Source organism: Dasypus novemcinctus, chromosome 2 (genome assembly GCF_030445035.2).
Source record: "Dasypus novemcinctus isolate mDasNov1 chromosome 2, mDasNov1.1.hap2, whole genome shotgun sequence".
Classification (NCBI taxonomy): Eukaryota; Metazoa; Chordata; class Mammalia; order Cingulata; family Dasypodidae; genus Dasypus; species Dasypus novemcinctus.
Window position 1 is genome coordinate 61,676,574 of NC_080674.1, and position 21,145 is coordinate 61,697,718.

General features: G+C 38.4%; 1 protein-coding gene across 2 annotated transcripts in view; it reads left to right on the top strand.

Moving 5' to 3' along the window:
* NDUFAF2 (NADH:ubiquinone oxidoreductase complex assembly factor 2) overlaps positions 1 to 21,145 on the top strand; it is a 245,301-nt gene that overhangs the window by 57,876 nt on the left and 166,280 nt on the right. The gene's annotated exons all lie outside the window — the stretch shown is intronic.

The window sequence follows — 21,145 nt, forward strand, 5'->3', positions numbered from 1 at the left end:
CCCACATGAGAGGTCCCAGGTTCGGGTTCTGGTACCTCCTAAAGAGAAGATGAGCAGACACAGAGAGCACACAGCAAATGGACACAGCCAGACAGCAACCTCGAACAACAAAATGGGAGGGGGGGGGGAAATAAATAAATAAAATAAATCTTAAAAAAAAAAGTTAGATACAACACTGCCCTCACAAGCAATGTTACATGATCAACAGACACTACGGTTGGCAACCAGCCAGACCTGGAGTTGAATCTTAGCTTAACCATTCATTGATTCTTTGATTCATTTACAAATATGGATTGAGTACCTATTCTGTGTCAGGTGTTATCCTAAATTCTGAGATACTGTGCTGAATAAGATATTAAAGATATGCTTTCCCTTGGCATTCTCACTTTAGAAGAGTGAGACAGACAATAAACAAATACATAAACAATGTAATATCAGATAGTGTTAATGAAGAACTACAGGGGTAATGTGAGAAACAAGAGATGGACAAGAACATGTGGATTTTGCTTTTGATTGAATAGTTAGAAAAAGCCCTAAGGCAGGAATTGTTTTCTATTTCAGAAACAGAAAGAAGGCTTGCAACTGAACTCTAGGAGCAAAGGGGAGAGTGATAGGAAATGAGATCACAGTAGTCTGAAGCCAAATCACATTGGGCCCATTGATCATGATAATGAATTTGTTTTTATTCTAAATGTATTTAGAAGCTATTGGAAGACTTTAAGAAGGGGAATTTACATGAGTTGATTTCTCTTTTAGTCTTTTAATTAAAAAAAATAGCCTTTTGTTTTGTTTGTTTTGTAAAATTAGGTATCCTAATGGAAGAGATTGCGTTATACCATTTGATTTTTCTTTTTAATCAAGGAAACTAAGGATACAAAATAAAATTGATATTTGCAGTAATCTAAATGTTGTGGAGTCATCGCACTAGTCTGAGTGCTCCTTGAATTCAGATATTGTATCTTATTCATTTTTATATCCCCGGCACCTACCATGATAACTGACCCTTTTACAGGTGAATGACATTGTACTCCAGGAGTTAACATATAGAAACTAAGTGATCAAATGCCACCAGACATGGACAGAGACTCATGCAAAGAGCTACCGCAGACTACAAATACATGTATAAGAAGTTAAAGCATTTCTGAAATAAGGTGGGCTAATTATTGAGCTAAACCCAAAATAGTCTAATCAAGCCCCTAGGTCACCTCGTTCCAGGCACTGGACTACCAAGTCCTATAAGGCTATAACACATACTTTTATTTTTCTAATTAGAAAACTGTATTTAAAACATAATTTATCATTCATGGGATGTCTCTAGAAAATTTACCGGAGTGTGGGTGTTATCATCTAGTTAGATAATATTGCAAGAGAAACTTGAGCTTTTTTTTTTAAGTTAAATTCTATGATCATTTTGGTCAAGGCATTTAATCACCAGAGCTTCTAAATCTATAAGTAATACTGAGTCTCTCTGGTTTTGAAACAGTACTCTAGGAAAAAGCTGTCAATCAGGGTCCAGTTCCTAAGGAACTAATGTTCACATTTCTCAAACTTTGATAATTAATGTTACTAAAAGCAGTTTTTGTAAGAAAGATTAGCAAGCACATATACAGATAGCAAAGGTATTCATATACATTCTTATTTAAGAATACCTAAAATTTATATGGTGCTCTAGAGCTTTTAGAGTATTTCATTCACACCTTATTTCTCTTGATGTTCTAAATAACCTCTCAAGGTCTTAGAAAAACTACTTAGAATTTCTGAGTTTGAGTTTCATATCTATAAAATTAAGATGATTCCACCTATCTTGAAGCATTTTGAATAATAAATGGTTATGTAAAGGACTTGGTTTGTACTAAGTGATCAATAAATGGTATTTTTTTCATCACTTGCATCATTATTTTTATTAATCTTTTGAGGCACATATTGGCTGGTTGCCTCAGCTAATAAGTAACAGAATCAGATTTTGAACATAGGTTATTCTGATTCGAAACCTCATGCTTGTTCCTTTCTACTATTATCACTTCCTTAGGGGCAGATCACAGTAAGCTCTGTAGAGAAAAGTGCATCAAACAGGGCCTTGAAAAATGGGTCACATTTGTAGTGTCCACAACTTTTTTTTAATTAGTGATGTAGGTTTATAGAAAAATCATGCAGAAAATGCAGAGGTCCCATGTACCTCCTGCTCACATGTAGTTTTTTCTAATATTAACACTTTACATTATTGGGTACCTTTGTTAAAATTGATGAAGCAATATTATTAAAATTATACTATTAACAATAGTACAGAATTTACATTATTCACTGTGTCTTATAGCCCTGTGCTTTTTTTCTTTTTCTAGTAACATTTATACATCCTAAAATTTCACCCCTTTAACCACTTTAAAATATATAATACAGTGGTGTTAATTCATGATGTTGTACTGTCATCACCACCATCCATTACCAAAATTTTTCCATTACCCCAAACAAAAACTCTGTACCCAGTAAGAATTAACTCCCCATTTTCTAACCCCACACTGGCCTCTCTAACCTGTATTCTGTGTCTGACTCCTTGAATTTGCTTATTGTAATTATTTCATATCAGTAAGATAATACAATATTTGTCCTTTTGTGTCTGGGTCATTTAAGTCAACATGATATCTTTAAGTTTCATCCATGTTGTTGCATGAATCTGAACTTTATTCCTTTATATGATTGAATATTATTCCAGTGTGTATACAACATTTGGTTTAACCTTTGATCTGCTAATGGACATGTGAATTGCTTCCATCTTTTGGCAATTGTGAATAAGGCCACTTTGAACATTGGTATGAAAATATCTGTTTGAATCCCTCTTTTCGGTTCTTTTGGGTATATACCTAGAAATGAGATTCCTGGGTCATACGATAATTCTTATCTTAGCTTTCTGAGGAACTGCCAAACTGTTTTCCATTTCAGCTGCACCATTTTACATTCCTGCCAACAGTGAAGGATGTGTTCCTATTTCTCCATATCCTCTCCACACTTGTTATTTTCCATTTTTTGGATTGTTCCCATCCTAGTGGGTGTGAAATGGTATCTCATTGTTGTTTTGATTTGCATTCCCTTAATGGCTAATGATGTTGAGCATTTTTTCATGTGCTCTTTGGCCATTTATATATGTTCTTTGGAGGTTGAGATGGGATGCATCAATTCCTCATCATTATAATTTCACTATAATTTATTCAAGTATTCTCATTTTTAAAATTGGGTTTATCTCTTTGCTGTTGAGCTGCAGTATTTCTTTATTATTCTGGATAATAAACTTTTATCATATGTGTAGTTTCCAATATTTTTGCCTTTTCTATAGGTTGTTCAAGAATGTATATTCTGTTGTTGTTAGATAAAGTTCACTAAATATGTCTGCTATGATCTAATTGGTATATAGTATTGTTCAAGTCTTCTATTTCCTTATTGATCTTCTGTCTAGATTTTCTATCTGTTATTAAAAGTGGTATGTTAAAGTCTCCAACTCTTCTTCTAAGACTGTCTATTTCTACCTTCAATTCTGTCAAGTGTTTTCTTCATATATTTTTGAAATCCTGTTTTAGGTACATATTTATAATTATTATATCTTGTTTCTGTGTGGTTTTTATCAATATATATTGTCTTTTTTTGTCTCTTGTGACCTTTTGTGATTTAAAGTCTAATTTTTCTAATAATATATTTATCCCCATTCTCTTTTGATTACTATTTGCATGGAATATCTTTCTCTATCTTTTTACAATCAACCTCTTTTGTGTCCTTATAACGAAAATGAGTCTCTTATAGACAGCATATATATGGACCCTGTTTTTAAAAAATTTGATCTCTCAATCTCTGCCTTTTTTAAAAAAAGATTTATTTTTTTATCCCACACCCCCACCCCTGCCCTGCTGATTTTGCTGTTTGTGTCCATTTGCTGTGTGACCTTCTGTATCTATTTCTCTTTTTGTCTTCTCATCTTTCTCCTTCAGGGATTTGATTCTGGGGACCTTTGATGCAGAGAGAGGTTCCCTGTCAATTGAGCCACCTCAGTTCCTGGTGTCTGCTGTGTTTCACTGACTCTTCCCTTTGTCTCTTTTGTTGTGTCATCTTGCTACGTGACTCACTTGCATGGGCACTTGGCTTACCACACGGGCACTCATGAGGGCACTCGACTCACTGCGTGGGCGCTGGCTCACTGCACAGCCATACTTTCTCTTTTTCTTTTTCACTAGGAGTTCCCAGGAATCAAACCTGGGTCCTCCCATATGGTAGGTGGAGGTCTTATCACTTAAGTGACATCTGCTTCCCTCAAGCCTTTTAATGAGAGTTTAATCCATTTTGATTTAATGTGATTACTGATAAAGAAGGATTTACTTATGCTGTTTATTTGTTTTCTATGTATTTAGCTATCTGTTTTGTATGTCATAAGTAAGTTTTGTTTTTTAGTTCTTCCATTATTGCTTTTTTTTGTATTTAGTAAATGTTTTATATTGTCTTGAACCATTTTGATTTCCTTCTTTCCTGTTCTGTATTTTTTAAGTAATTTTCTTAATGGTTACCTTGGAATTACAAATAACATCTTATATTTACAACAATCTAGTTTGACTAATATAAACTTGGATTCCATAGTATACAAATGTTCTACACCTCCCTCCTCCTAATATTGTTATCATCACAGATTACATCTTTATACATTGTATGCCCATTAACATAGATTTATAATTATTGTTTTATGCATTTACCTTTTAGATCATATAGTAAAAAAGGGAGAAGTTACAAACCAACCAGAAATAAAACAATATTGGCTTTTAATGTTATGTATGAAATTAACCTTTACCTAATATTCTTTATGTTTTCTTATGGGTTTAAGTTCCTGTCTAGTGTTCTTTCATTTCAGGAACTCTCTTTAGCATTTCTTATGGAGTAGATCTACTGGTAATGAACTACTCAGCTTCTGTTTATCTGAAAATGTCACACTTTCTTCTTCATTTTTGAAGGATAGTTTTGCTGGATATATAATTCTTTTTTGACACCTTTTTTTTTTACTCAGGACTTTAAATATATCACCCCTCTGTCTTCTGGTCTCCCTGGTTTCTGTAGAGAAATCACCTTTTTGTCTTATTTTGGATTCCTTCTATGTAACAGGTCAATTATCTCTTTGTCTTTGACTTTTGGCAGTTTGACTATAACATGTGATCTTTGACTTTATCCTACTTGAAGTTCATTGAGCTTCTTTGACAAGCATATTCATGTCTTCCATCAGATTTCAGATGTTTTTGACCATTATTTCTTTAAATATTCTTCCTCTTTCTCTCTTCTTCTTTTAGGACTTCTATAATGCATATGTTGCTATGCTTGATGGTATCCCACAGGTCCCTCTGGCTTTGTTCACTTCTGTTTATTCTTTTCTCTTTTTGCTTCTTAGACTGGATAATTTCAATTGTTTTTTCTTCAAGTTTGCACATTCTTTTTTGTGAAATCTGCTGTTGAACTCCTTTAGTGAAATTTTCATTTCACTTATACGTTCATGATAAATTATAATTTCTGTTTGTTTCCTTTTTATAATTCCTATTTGTCAGATATTCTCATTTTGTTCATGTACCATGTTCTTGATTTCCTTTAGTCCTTCATCAATGCTTTACTTTTTGAGCATATTTAAGATGGTTTTAAAAGTCTTTGCCTAGTAAATCCAATGTATACACTTGCTCAGGTATGGTTTCTGTCACATTTTTTGTTCCTCTGAATGGACTATCCTTTCCTGTTTCTTTGTATGCCTTTTGATTTGTTGTTGTTCAAATCTAGACATTTGAATATTCTAAAGTGGTAACTTTGGAAGTCAGCTTCTTCTCCTTCCAGCCAGGGTTTGCTATTTTCTTGATTTTGAAAGTTATAGTAGACCATTTGTTTAGTGATTTTTCCAAAATGTTTTTTGCAAAGTATGTATTCCTTATTGTATGTGATCAATGAAGTCTGTGCTACTTGTATTCAGCTAGCATAAGGAAGAAGAAATAAAAAAAAATACCTACCCAAACAACAGCAACAAATAACACCTCCTACATTCTTTGCAAATTGACTCTGTGCTGTGGTACTCCTTCACCAGTTAGCCAGGCTTTCACTGAGTCTGGAGATCAGCCCCATGAGGGAATGGGAGTTTGGAACTGCCTTCTCCACCATCCTACTGACATTCCTTAGTTTGTTTGTTTTTTAATAAATGAGGATTCCATACATCCCATCTCAACCTCTTCATCTACCCCAGTATTTTATTTTTCATTTAATTTATCTACTGAAATTTCTCTAAGCAATGTACTACTGGCATCCTATTTATCAAATCCAGTGGATACTTTTCTCTTTAACATTATTAACTTCTTTGAAGATTTCATCATACTATTCCTTCCTGCTTCTAATTTTACCATTCTGACTATTCTCTTTCAGGTTTCTGAGCTATTCTTCAATATCTGCCAGCTTTTATATCTTAGTCTTCTCTACATTTCTTTCTTCAGCTCACCTGCCCCTATAGCTTCAGTTTATATATAGGATAATGACTTCCAAACCTAATCTTTCAACCAGACCTCTCTCTTGAGCTTCAAACCAATATATCCAATTGCCTACTCAGTATTTCCATCTGGATAGCCCACACACTTCTCAAAAACATGTTCTGCATATCTAAAATTAAACAAATTTTGTTGTTCCTCCCCAACAGATAGACTCTTGTAGATGTAACTATTATCTAAATCAGTTTCTTAAGCAGGGGTCCAAAGACCCTCAAGGGGTCTGTGGAAAGATTTCAGGGGGTCCATGAGATTGAACTGAAAAAAAATCAGCTTATTATCTTTATTTTCTCTGACCTCCGATGTTGATTGTCATAAAACTATCTCCCACCACATTCTGAGAAAGGGGTCCATGGTTTTCACTTGACTGGGAAAGGGGTCATGGAACAAAAAAAGGTTAAGAAGCCCTGATCTGGGCATGTATACAGGGTACATAAAAATGTTTAGATATTTTCATAGTGGTTTCAGTTAAAAACAACTGAGAGAGTGCTGAGTTCCTAGCCAGCAGAGCTCTATCACATTCCCCAATGGAATAGCAACAATCCCCCAAAGGCAATGGCAAAGACCAATAAAGGTGGATGATCTAACAATGAGCCCTTGGTACTGATGGCTATGATTATGAGCCTGTGTGCCTGAAATATGAACTAGGCCTAGAGCTGCAGGGTGCCTAAGAGTTACCTCCTGAGAACCTCCATGTTGCTCAAATGTGGCTACTGTATAAGCCAAACTCAGCAGATAAATGCATTACCTTCCCCCCAGTGTGGGACATGACTCCCAGGGATGAACCTCCCTGGCACCAAGGGATTACTACTCAGCACCAGCTGATAATGTAGCTAGAAAAAGACCTTGAATAAAAGGGTGAACTCAGATCAGCAGATTATCTCAGCCTACATGTAATATCAGGTGTTAAAAACTGCTTTTTGACTTTGTATAAAAAGGGGAAATGGAAAGAACAAATGAGTTCATATGGCTATGAGTCTCTAAAAAAGAGTCAGGAGGTCATCAGAGGTAATGCTTATGCATGCCTCAGCAGGGTGCAAGAGGGAGCCAAAGTAGATAGAAACCCAGGTACTGAGGGTTACAGAGACCCACAGGTTCTGTGGTCATGGCAGATGGCTCTGGAATTCAGTGCCATGTCAATTGGCCCTACTTTGGAATTTGTGTTCCTGAGTGTGATGGAGTTGGACTCAGATATGACCTGTCTACACATGCCTCTTCTGTTACTTTTACCAGACCTGTGGTTGGCATTTGGGTTGTTGTACACTCAGGAGACCTGAATCTCCGGACTGTCCATGTGATAGCCAGGCCCTAAGCTTCAGCAGACTTGCAACGCCTACCGTCTAGTTTATTGGACTTACCCTGGCCAGCTGACAGGGAGATGAAGAGGGTCAATCACCACATGAGGGAGCCAAGAGTGCCTACAGCTGCAAGCAGGAGAATTGCATCCATCATCCATGTGGAACCTAAGCTCCCTCCTGATGTAGAGGGGGACTGGACATAACCATCCCAGGGTCCACAGGATGGAGGAATAGAGTATGGATTAGAATAGACTTACTGGTGTTCTGCTGGGGAACTATTGTGATTAATAAGGGAAGAAATTGTAGTATTGATGTAGAGAAAGAGGCCATGGTAGCTGCTGATGGTAGGGAGAGGGAAGAAGAGATATGATGTGGGGGCATTTTCAGGATTTGGAGTTGTCCTTGGTGGTGCTGCTGAACAGTGTTCTGCCATGGCCCACTGGGTGGACTGGGGAAGAGTGTAGACTACAATGTAGACCACTGTCCATGTGGTACAGCAGTGCTCCAAAATGTATTCACCAGGTGCCACGAAGATGGAAGAGGCTGTTGATGTGGGAGGAGTGACGTAGGGGGCTTAGGGGGTATATGGGGACCTCATTTTTTTAATGTAACGTTTAAAAGAAAATTAAGATTAAAAAAGAAAAAAAAAAGAAGCCTTGATCTAAATCATTTGCTTAATCTAATTTTCAGCAGATTAACTAAATTTAAGTATATTCACATGTAAATTAACATATTTAAATTATTTTCAGATAGTTTTCATTTTTTAGGATGATACTTTTATGTTCGTGTATTTATCTATTGGTGTACTCTTAAGACTCATTATAGGGAGAGCAATGTATTTTAAAGTGGTTGAATTCCTGCTTCCCACATATGTGGTCCCAGGTTTGATTTCTGGTACTTCCTAAAAACAGAACAAACAAACAAAGGGAAAAAATCTATTCTTATTGGGAAATGGATGTAGCTCAGTGATTGAGGGCCTACTTCCTATGTACCAGGCCCTAGGTTCAATCCCCAGTACTGCCTAAAAAAAAAACCTTAAAAAAAAAAGACTGATTATAGGTTATAAAATCCTGTTTAGTACTAGGACTTTACCTTTGAAGATGGAAATGAATTATATTTTAGTCTTTTCCAAGTAGAATGACTCTTAGCTTTCAGAAAAATGTAAAGCATTTTACAAAGAAATGGTAGAAAGTAATTGGAAAAAATAGTAAAACTAAGTCACATTTATTTCTTACATAATAATTTTACCTATAATCTCACCTATTCATATGGACATTTCAATAGTTGATTTGAAAATTATGGCAATAAGTTGCTTTAACCAAATTTGTACCTTGCCTGAACTCTTTAAGTTGCAGTTGTATAATTGTCATGACAGGGCAATTTTAGTTAGAAATCTCTCCAACTACTTAGTTACCTTGCAACAGAAAAACATCTTCATATAGGGGACTTATTAGGCTGTATAAACAAATAAAAATTGGTTGCTAATATTGCAGACATTTGAACAACGAAGTTGAGAAAATTATGAAATTTATAGAGTAGCTTTTTAAAAAATTTAATCACCCCCAAGAAAAATAAATTAAAATGTTAGTGTAATTTTATTTATTTGGAACACTCCAACTTAATTTGATTTTTTTTTTTCAAGTAATTAATTTAGGGACTAAGGTGGGAAGCTGGTATAGCTTTGATGTTTCCCTTTTTGACAGGAGGGAAGAGAGAGGACAACGTACTACAATTTTCACCAGGAGTAGCATTCTGGTCACCATTCTGGACGATGGTCACTCTTTTGTAACTGCTTTCCACTGGTTAGGGGCAGTAGGCCTTACTTGACAAGGTATAAAACCCTCCTGCTATTCTCTCATGGTTGGAGGAAGATGACTATGGCACCTTGGGTGAAACTAGATAAAATCCCTATATGGCTAACAAGATGGAAGAAATAAACTTAATTAGAATTTTGAGGATGTAGGATTTCACTGGAAGGATACTGGACCACAAAAATAGAAAGGCCTAGTGCCTAAAGTCTATCTTCTCAAAGTTGATAGGCTTTATTTTGCAGGTTGTCATCAGAAATTGTTTTCCAGGTCCTAGGTAAGGAAAGGTTACCCGTAGACTATCTAGAAGGGGTTAAGCTGAAGTGGATCCCAGTCACCATGTTTACTGTTTCCTTCCTGGTGAGAAAATGCTTATCCCTGGCAGGATGTCGTGTGGTTTGCCAGTCCTCCCCAGGGTATGAATGGGACAGATTTTAGAATAAGGGTTAGGAGGGAGACTTGAATTAAGCATGTTCATTAACTACTTAGAAAATGAAGTTTACCAGGGCCTTTTAACATGTTCAGTATCCCTCTGCATATGATCTAGAAAAGATATCACCATAATCATCAAGCATATATCTAGAATAGGAGAGTTATAGGTACAGTTTAATTCCAATCAATACACTAATAAATGCATAAGTTTCTTTTTGAGTTGTAATTAATAGATTTAAGGTCCACCTTTGCAACACCATACAAGTTGTCTCTATGTGGGAGCAGACCATAATGCCAATTATGTTTAAGTTATACTCACAGCACTCTGGTAATCACTGCTCCACTTAGCATATCCTTCACACAGCTAGCATGCTGCAGCACCGTTGACCCTAGAAAGAAGCTATGAAGGTTGGCTCCAGTATTCTACTGGCCTGGTGCAAAGCATCCTTCAACATCATGGAGCTTTTTACTTCTACACCTTCATCATGATGACATTAATTAACAAGTATTTAATTCAGCAATGCAGATGCCCAATGGAATCAAGATTATTTTCCTTTACCATCACTTTAATATGCAGACAGAAGTGGCCTCTGGTAGTTTTTCCTGTTATGAAACTACTTTTTGTTATTAAAATCAATTCAGTTTCTGTTTAATAATGACTTATTGGAATTAGCCATTCAAATATTTTGGTTTAAACATTTCTTCTACAAACTTCTTATAACTATTCATAACCATATAGACAATAGTTGCTTCATCTCAAGACAAATTCCACCTTCACAAAACACTTTGCCTTACTTAATGCTACTTTCTACAACTTGCCATATGCATTCAAGTTCTGTCCTACATACTTCCATCCTGATTTTATGAGAGCCAGCTATCTTATCTTAGGAAAAAAACACATTCCCTTAAACAAACTTACCAAATTCTAGTTAGCACTCCCACAAAAATTTTATACCTTTCTATATCTACTTAAGTCTCATATCCCTCATTCTGTTCTGTGAAAAAAGAATAAACTATTCATCTCAATTTAGGCATTTCAAAGATTTCCATCCTTTATTAATATAAGTTCTTTTTTTAGCCATTTGAATAGAGCTCTTTTAAGAATTTTCATTGTCAATTTAATATTACCATCCAGAGGTATTAAAACATACACTGAACCAAAAAAAAAACACAAAAAGAATTATGAAAGCAAGGTTGGCATGGAGCTAATCCTCATCTGCCCCGTATTTTGGCCAGAATACATCAGGCTGTCATTTCCTTTCCCTTGGTTTGGTCATTATGGGTCCAGTGTTCCAACATCTTTCCTAATGAACTATCCAGAGGAATGTCCCCCAGGAAATCTTACAGATACCCCCTCCCTGGTTGACCAACTGCCTCTGTTCCCCATTCTGATTCTTGTTTTGGCTTCTTTCAACCCTTACAAAACCAACAATAACAATAACTATGGATTACGTTTTAACAATGAAATGTATTGTTAATAGTATTTATATTTTTAAAATAATTCTTACAGAGATAAAAATTATTCACTTTTGGGATTTTATAAGGAACCCTTTATATATAAAAGAAGAAAAGCTGAAAGGCAGCAGATGAGTAGAATGGAATACCCTGTAAATTGAAGAAGCAAAAGACTGAAAATACATAATAATATGTATTGGGGGGGATAGGGCTAATTTCAAAGAAATCCTGTTGGGTAATTGTTGTGGTTTTATGCATACTGAAATTATCATAATGACATTAGGGTAGGTGGCAGCCAAGTAGCATGAAAGCTGGTAGCCAGTAAGTAGTGGGAAAAGTATGGGGTAACTGTCAAGAAGAAATTTGAAGTTTTCTTCTCTTTGGACTCATTTTGCATTTTACCACACTAATATATTTTTTCATGAAGTTGGGTATTTCTTAAGGGTAGACTTAAATCCTTGGCAGCTACTATGGTTTCCCCTCCTGTCATGGTAGGAGTCTCTAGATCTTTTCCCACCCCAAGTCCCAAGGATCCCAGATCACATGGTACTTTGCTTTTAAATTATATGAATGTCATCTAAAGTGGTTGAAGTTTGGTAGGTATTAGATATGTTAGATATGAACCTACCTTATGAGCCTTGATTATATGACATTTGAGTTATAAAGATAAGAGAGACATTGACCTTTGCGTGTGTTTTTTAAGGGATTGATAGGTTGCTTCAGCTTGGATAGCCTATAGCTTTCATTGTACCCTTGATGTATCTGGGCTAGACACAGCCTCAGACCCTGCAAGGACCTCTAGACCTGGAAGACCTGGACCTCCCCAGGATTATCACTAGGCATCAGGGTACATTAGGGTGGCTATACCAGGTCCCCAGACTGATAGCTTTTCTTCTCTTCCCAGTCCCCAGCCCCAGAACTGGCCTGTTTGGAAAGTTTTACTATAAACATTGATTGTGTGTTAATGTTTTGACTCTTGATAAGAGTCAAAGCTATACAGCTTGTTCTATAAAAAGAGGACACAATGGTTATCTCCCTGGGACATGTCTCCCTGCAACAAGACCTGTAAAAATCCATGCTTCTCCTGTTCTACCTCCTGAGTCTTATAGGTAGATATATTGACTCTTTTTTTTATTTTTCAAAATTTTTTCAAATTTTTATTGCAGTATATCATTCATACATAGATATATCCAAACAATAAATGTGTAGTAAAAGTTGTGAACTTAGAAAATAAACATGCATACAGGTGTCCCATATATCACCCCTCCACCAACACCTTGCATTGTTGTGAGATTCTCTTTTGATTAGACAAGATTAGTCCTGTTTATTTGGGGATCTGCAAACTTTTGGAATAACTCTTAGAATTGCATTTTCTGTCTGCACCCCATTTTCTCCATATCTCTATGCCTAGAGCAGTGAAAAACTGTAACAATTATTTCCCCTCTTTGGACACAGATATTCCCTTTTCTTCTCCTGGATCTCAGGATGATGAAAGATGACATCAGAGCTGGCTTGTGTTTAACTCAAGGTAAACTGTAAAGGCTTATTTGTGTAGAGGAACAATAACATGCATTTACCTCTACCAGCTCAAGGCTCCAGTAGTCTTTAATAAGACTACTACCCTCTTGTCTGATTTCTGGAAGACTAACCAGTGACTGGGTCACAAGGCAACAAGGGAAGCAGATGCACCAACACAGGAACCCTGAATTCCCCAGCCTTAGTTGAACACCCTTGTTTCAGAATTCCTAAAGATTAGAAAATTTCTTGGTGAGGATGGAATCAAAGCAAAAGAAAATTAGATGTATAACTGAAATGTTCATGGTCTTCAGATCTTCAGAATTTGTTACTTCTATCTCCATAGTAAAGATGTTTGTGCCATGTAGACTAGACATTCATATCACCTTGATGGAATATCTGTTTCCCTAATTAAGTAATAGAAAACCATTGACTTTGAAATTCTCAGTGACTTCTTTTCTGCATTCTAGTTCTTATCACTGCTTCCTTGTGATGAACCTATCCGTAGCTTTGTTAATACTACAAACTATCAAACATTTTTTTTAAAGATTTATTTTATTTATTTCTCTCCCTGCCATCCCCTGCCCCCCACCCGTTGTCTGCTCTCTGTGTTCTTCTGCATCCACTTGCATTATCCAGCGGCACTGGGAAACTTTCTTTTTTGTTGTGTCATCTTGCTGCGTCAGCTCTCCATGTGTGTGGCACCACTCCTGGGCAGGCTGTGCTTTTTCATGCGGGGCAGCTCTCATTGTGGCGTGTACTCCTTGCACATGGGGCACGCCAATGCAGGGGCACCCCTGCATGGCACGGCACTCCTTGTGTGCAGCAGCCCTGTGCATGGGCCAGCTTACCACATCGCTCAGGAGGCCCTAGGGATCGAACCTTGGACCTCCTGTGTGGCAGGCAGACACTCTATCAGTTGAGCCAAATCCACTTCTCTAACTAAGCTGTATTAAGAACAAAGGTAATAAATACTCAAAATTCATCACTTCCTAATTACTAAGTTTTACTGTTATCTATGCTTTTGAGATTATTAATGCCTATCGTATCTGTATGGTGGAAATGCTATTTAAAGGTGGGCTATTGTGTATCGTTTCCTAATTCCACATAGGGTAATGTCATGTTGGATGATTACTCTTCATCATGGTGGAGTGTTTACACCATGGGAATTGGAAAATGCTACAAATCAGAGTTTAATTTATTGTTTTGTTGTTTGCACTTAATAAAATAATGGAGAAAATAAAAATAATGCCTGTTAAACTTAAAATTGTGTCATGTCTGTAGCTGTTTTATTGTGAGTAGCATAAAAATTGAGGAAATCTTCCAGTATTCAAAACCTGTAATCCAATTCAGTAAAGTTGCTCAGGTAATTGACTTATGAATGAAGTTTAAACCCTTTCATGATACTTTCATCTTACTCATTAGCATAAAAATAAAACCAGTCAACATTCATGTCAGAACTTAAGAGGTCCCACATAGAATCTGTTTTTATTCTTTACAGCTGTCCCTTATCCTACCTCCCCTAAAGTGTTAACCATGTATAGCAAGAGGTGTTAGCAAGATGGTTGTTAAATATTTACCAGTACACCATTGGTTTAAATTCAGCAAACTTTGTATAATTTTTATTAATAAATTAGGATTTACATAAGTGCTTTAAATTCAAACTACACAAATGGCAATAAAGTTATACCCAGAATATGTGCTATATTTTAATAAAAGCTAGCTTATAGTTTTCTTGAATTTTGGTATGCTCATCAGCAACTATATTAGAGGTTTCCTAACTGGATGATCGCAGTAACTAAGGGAACTTTAAAAACAATAACAAAAACATTAGTTGTTCTCACATTCTCATTTTGTAAGTTTATGGATGACCTAAGTGTGGAGTTAGTTGCTAACCTCGGGCATAACAGAAACTTTCAGCAATTGACCTCTTTAATACTTACACAGCACACAGGGTCCAAAAGAGTACACAATGGAAAAGGAGACCAAGGGTGAGCAAAGGCTGGGAAATGGCCACGGAGTGTGTGTCTATGACTTCCCCAGCTCTCCATCTTCCAGCCTCTTGACCATGCCTAGCTTACTTCTCTGTATTATCTTCCACAGCAAAAGCCCACCTCTCTCCTTAGCCATGAAGGCAGAGATAGATTGGGCCTACTGGTCTGTGGGTCTCAACAATGCTGGTAGCAAAGTTTTGGAAACAACAGTGGTTGTAGCACATTAAGAGCACTTCACCTATTCATACCATTAGACCAAGCAGGGTGATCAGGTCCCCCAACCCTGTAGGAGCCAGTTGAAAAGGTCCCGCATAGAACCTGTTTTTATACTTTACAGCTTGCCATTGGATTTTCTCCTATTCCTCTGAAGTATTAACCATGTATAGCAAGAGGTGTTAGCAATAGCACATATGCCTCCTTGTTGGTCTAGGATGAAGTCTAAGGCAATGTGATTATCAAGCAGTACTTTGACTAGAGAGTTTAATGATTTTGCTGAGCCTGAAGTCAAGGTGGCTGACAAAATGTGCATCATTTGTTCATTGGTGCTTACTCTTAGCCAGGGAAATAATTATCTGCTGAAAGAGGCAAATTTGGAATCATGGAAACCCCCAGTCAAATAATGCTTTGCTTGCTATAATGAATTGGAAAGCTGGCTGAGCCATTTGCCAGTTTTATTACATTGGGAATTTTTGCATCCCAACAGGTTGTCCAGGGGTATGGAGGTGCTGTTATCTTTGTCACAGGGTGTAAATGAAAGATTTCCTGATGTTAGTTCAAATGTGAAGCAGGGAACAGCAGCTCCTGAATGTCAATCCAGACTCCATAAAGAGGGGAGAGCAAGCAAGGTGTCAGATGGCACTTCCAGCAGTTGCTCAGGTTCCCTGCTGCCATGATGGCCCAAGTCAGCTGGATAAAATCTTCAGAAAATAGTTGAGGGGAATAGTAACTAGTCCTGACAGGGTGGTCATGAAGCCACCTCCAATGAGAAACACTTTTCTTGGTGTGGCAGTTTGAATTTGGTGAATCCTCAAAAGAGAGAGACTATGTTTGTGAACTATTCCATTCCTGTGGGTAGGACATCCTTTCATTTGAACCACATCAGTGATGTGTGACTCAGGTTGAGTCTCCACCCTTTTGCGGGGTCTGAAAAAAAAGGAAAAAGAGAGAGAGACACGCAGGAAGAGGGACCTGCCATGTTTGATCCTGCCATATGAGAGAAGGGACTTCACTTACTCACAGGCTAAGCTGCAAGGAGAGAAGTCCTGAAGAGGCTCACGGACCTGAGGCCCAGGGAGAGATGAGCCATATGCCTGATAACTAGAGCTGAACTTGGAAAGAAAGTGGAGCTACCAAGACTGAGAGAAGAGGTCCACTAAGAGACAAGCCCTGTGACTGGTTTTCCTTTAGTTACAGAAAGGCAGAGACCTTGGCATAGATCGACACCCATCTTGCTTTACCACGTGGCAGGTCACTTTAGTGAGAAAGCATCTCTATGGTACCTAGAGTTAGACTTTTCACAGCCTTGGATCTGAAACTTTTACCCCAAATTCTTTCCCTTTATAAAAACCAACCCATTTCTAGTACTTCGTATCAGCAGCCCTTCAGTAAACTAAAACAGAAATTGGTCCTGGGACTGGGGTCGTGCTGCTGCAATTGCCGAAAATGCTTGGAATGGTTTTATAAAGGGGCAAGTAATATTTTTGGAGGAATTGTGAGATGCTTGAAAGAAAAGGCTTAGGTTGCTTTGACAAGACTATTGGTAGGAATATGGACCCTATAGTTATTTCTGTTGAAGCCTTAGAAAAAAATGATGGAACTATTACTGGAAACTGGAGGAAAGGTGATCCTTGTTTTAAAGTTGCAGAGAACTTGACAAAATTGACTCCTGGTGTTAGATGGAAGGCAGGATTTGAAATGACAAGCTTGGACATTTAGCTGAGGAGATTTCCAAAGTAAATGTAGAAAATCCAGCCTGGCTTCTCCTTGTAGGATATAGCAAAGTGCAAGAGGAAAGAGATAAGATGAGAACTGAACAGCTGGGCACAAAGAAACCAGAGACTGATTTGAGAAATTCCAAGCTTCCAGAAAACAAGCCGCCAGAGGATAGTGCCCCATGTGAAGATTTGGAACTTGTAAGTCAGGATTGGGAATGCAGTTATCCAGAAAGGACTTGTGGAAAGTCTTACTGTCTAACAGCTTGGACTCCAGTTTGCTGCATACTAAACCAGCAAGCTTTTTTTGCAAAATCTGTATGAATGAAACCACTGTCACTGTCAGCATGGAGTAAAAGAAGGGAGGGGAGGGATTGAAGGGAAAATGGCTTTAAGAGGTAAACTTTGGTAGCTGAGGTCTGAAATTAAGACATGTCTTCAAGCCAAGAGAAGGACCACACCTGTGTGTGCTGAAAGGGTGAGTTTGCCCTGGCATTTTGAAGAAGGTAGATATCCCAATCTGTTCTTTAGGGAGACGTTGGGTACCTCAGGTTACAGAGATGGTGAAGCGCATTCCCCAGTGGTTAGGAAGCATTAGGTCACCATCCCACTGTTCTGAGGGTATAGGGCCCATATGCCAGTAATTAGGGAGAATGTTGTTGCCACGTCTCTGTACTAAGTGGATTGAGACTGTCCCCCAGAGATTGAGGGAAGTGTGGCTGTGACCCCAATGTTCTTGGAGGGTAAAGTCCGGAGCTCAGTCTCCACCCAGATGCTTGATGAAGGTGGAACCAACAACAAGGGCAAGCCCATGGAAGGAGTGGGCCCTCATGAAACCTCAAGGAGAAGGCACCATCACTGTAAGGATGATACTTGGACTTTGAAATCTATTGGCGTATGCCCTGCAGGTTTTCAGAACTGTTAGGAACCTCTGACACCTTTTTCTCTCCAGTTTCTCCTTATGGTAGTGCAAGTGTTTGTCCTATGTCTGTCCCTTCTTTGTATATTGGAAGCACATAACTTATTTTTTGTTTCGTAAGTTTCACAGGTTTACAGCCAGAGGGAACTTTGACCCCAAATAAACTGCATGTCTATAAGATTTTGATGTGATTTTGTACTTAGCGTTGCTACTGAAATGATTTAAGGTTTTTGGAATATTGTTATGTAATGAATGTATTTTGCATATGGAAAGACATGTCTTTTTGAGATTCAGAGGGTGGAGTGTGACAGTTTCAATTCGGTGAATCCCAAAAACAGAAAGTTATGTTTGTGAACTAATCCATTCCTGTAAGTAAGACACTTTCAGTTGGACTGTGTCGTTGAGTTGTGCTAAGGGTGAGTCTCCATTCTTTTGCTAGGTCTGATAAAAACAGAGACACAAAGAGAGAAACACACAGGAAAAGGGAGCCAACATGTTTGATCCTGTCATATGGGAAAAATAACCCCAGTTTTGCCTACGGCTGAGTTGCAAGAAGAGAAGCCCTGAAGAGGCTTAAGGAGCTTAAGGGAGGATTGGGCCATATGCCTGATAGCCAGCGCTGAAATCAGAAAGAAAGCAGAGCCACAGAAAGAAATTGGGCCTCTTTTAATGAGAGAGGTATTCTGTGTTTCTGGGTTCATAATTTCATGGTGTCAGGAGTTCCATGTCTAGTTCAGTAGTGGATTCACCCATTGGTGGAAATAGCCATGGGAAATTCAGCTATTTCATGTATGTTACCATGTCCTCTCTCCCAGGAGAATCTCTGGCCTCATCAAGGGCAAAAAGTAGGTTGGTCCATCCTTTATCAACTAGGTTATTTTAATGGTGTTCATTGTGATACGGGCCCATGTTATATATGCACATCAACATGGGTAGCAAAGCTAGTGCCTTTCCATGCTGCTGGTTGTTTCCAAAGTTTCCTTCCCCACCCTGGGGCACCTTTGATTCTCCAATCATGTTCCCTCAATGAACCTAACTGTTAAGCTGTTGGCAATGGCCCAGGTATCAGCAAACATGAACACGGAGGTCTTTGGTCTGAGTGTTCCTGGGCTAAGAGAACTGCTCATAGTTGAACTCACTGGGCATTTTTTCCAATACCATAGGTGGTATATACTCTGTGCGAGGCAAGGGAAACAGTGGCTGCTGCCCAATGGATGCCAGCTGGCTTCAGCTTGGCTGACCCATCATTGAATCAGCACTGAGCATCTGGTGGGGCATCCCTGAGTTGGGTCCCCAAGATGCCAGTGCAGGGAGAGAAGGGCTATTGTCTGGTGTTGTAGCAGGATCATTGTTGAGGGGTGTCTCTACCATCTGTTCATGCAATTGTGTCACTCCCTCTGTACCTGGGCGAGAGTAATCCTGGATCCATTTCCATTTGATGATACTCTATTGTTGGGCTCTGTCTGGGTGAGTATGCTTATTACCCAGGGCCCAGGATGGGTATTTTTGGCCTCAAGAGGACCTGAGAGCTCTCAGTGATCCTTTCCATTTCTACCAAGGCACAATAATATACTAGAAGTTGCCTTGTTGCCTTTAAAAGAAGGAGTAATACTGGGCTGTGTTTGGGAACTTCTTGGTCTAAAATCCAGGTGTCTGAGAATTCCTTGTATTAGTTAGCCAAAGGGGTGTTGATACAAAGTACCAGAAATCTGTTGACTTTTATAATGGGTATTTATTTGGGGTAGAAGCGTACAGTTAACAGGCCCTAATGAGTCCATCTAAGATACCGTAAGAGGTATTTGATCACCCAAAGTCTGTTGCCACGTTTTGACACAAGATGGCGGTTGACCTCTGCTATGGTTCAGCCTTCCTCTTCCCTCTTAAGGGTCCGTGAGTCCAGCTTCTTCCACTCAGCTGTAGGTTGGCAGGCTTGTCTCTCCTCCCGGGGTCCTTGTCTTTCTTGGCTCAGCTGCTCTGGTCTCTTCACAATGTCAGCTGTAAACTATGAGGCGAATTGCTCAACTCTCTTCCCAGAGCCAGACCGTCTTCCATGTCTTTGGAGCTTTCTCTCTTTTCTCATGTTTCTGCTTTGTGTATCTACTTCTGTATTCTTCATTGAACATCTGTTTATATAGCCCACAAAAGGGGCAGGGACTCAACCCTACACATCCTAATGACATGGTTGAATCAAAGCCCTAATCTTGATTTAATCAAGTAAATGTAGCACCTTTTATTTAAATCAACCAAAAGGTGTCATGCCCAGAGGAACAGACCAGTTTACAAATATAATCTATATCTCCTTTTGGAATATATAATCTCAAACTGCCAAAATCCTGTTGCTCCCTCCTTCAGCAAAAGAAACCAGTTGTTTTGGGTCTGGGTTGTAGAAACCTGTAGCTCAAAGACCTCTAAAAGTCCTAGAGGCAGGGTGGCTGAAACAGCTGCTTTTACCTCTTGCAAGGACTGTTCCTCCCCCATTCCCCAGTGGAAAGTACCTGCTTTCCACATCAACCAATAGAGAGTTGCCAGGAGGATACTGAGATGTGGAATATGCTGGTGCCTATATGCAAATAGCCTAGTCAACTGCTGGGCCTCCTTTATGAGGTGGATGATTTTAGGAACAGTAATTTGTCCTATAATGGGTAAGTAATCCGTTACTGGGCTCTACCCCTATACTCTCTTAGAAGATGACCTGCTAGATTGGGTCATGTATCTTGTTGGAATTTATGGCCCAGCCAGTCTGTTGAAGCCCAGTTAGCAATACGTGCAATCCTTGGACAGTTTGCTTCTCAGGCTGACTCACTGACATGTCATCAAGATAATAGAATGCTTGGAGTCCTTTGGACAGGACTAGCTTTCTCAAATCCTGCCCTGCCCATTGGTGACAGATAGCTGGGTTATTTAAATACCCCTGTGGCAGTACAATGAAGTTATACTATAGGCTTTACCACTGGAAAGCAAAATGATCTTGGTCATCCCAAAATAGGAATTGAGAAAAAGACATTCACCAGGTCAACTACTGTATACCATACTCTGTTGGAGGCTATAATGGCTTCTGTGAGAATCATAATGTCTGGGATCATAGCTGCCAAAAGGGACACTTATACATTTAAGCGCAGATAGTTTATAGTTAACTGCCATGCTCATTTCACCTTTTTTATTAGCCACATCAAGCTCTTATAGGCAGAGATAGTAGAGCAGAGGACACTTCAGGTAGAAGGTCCTTTATGAAATCTGAAATGTTCTTTTCTCCACCAGGC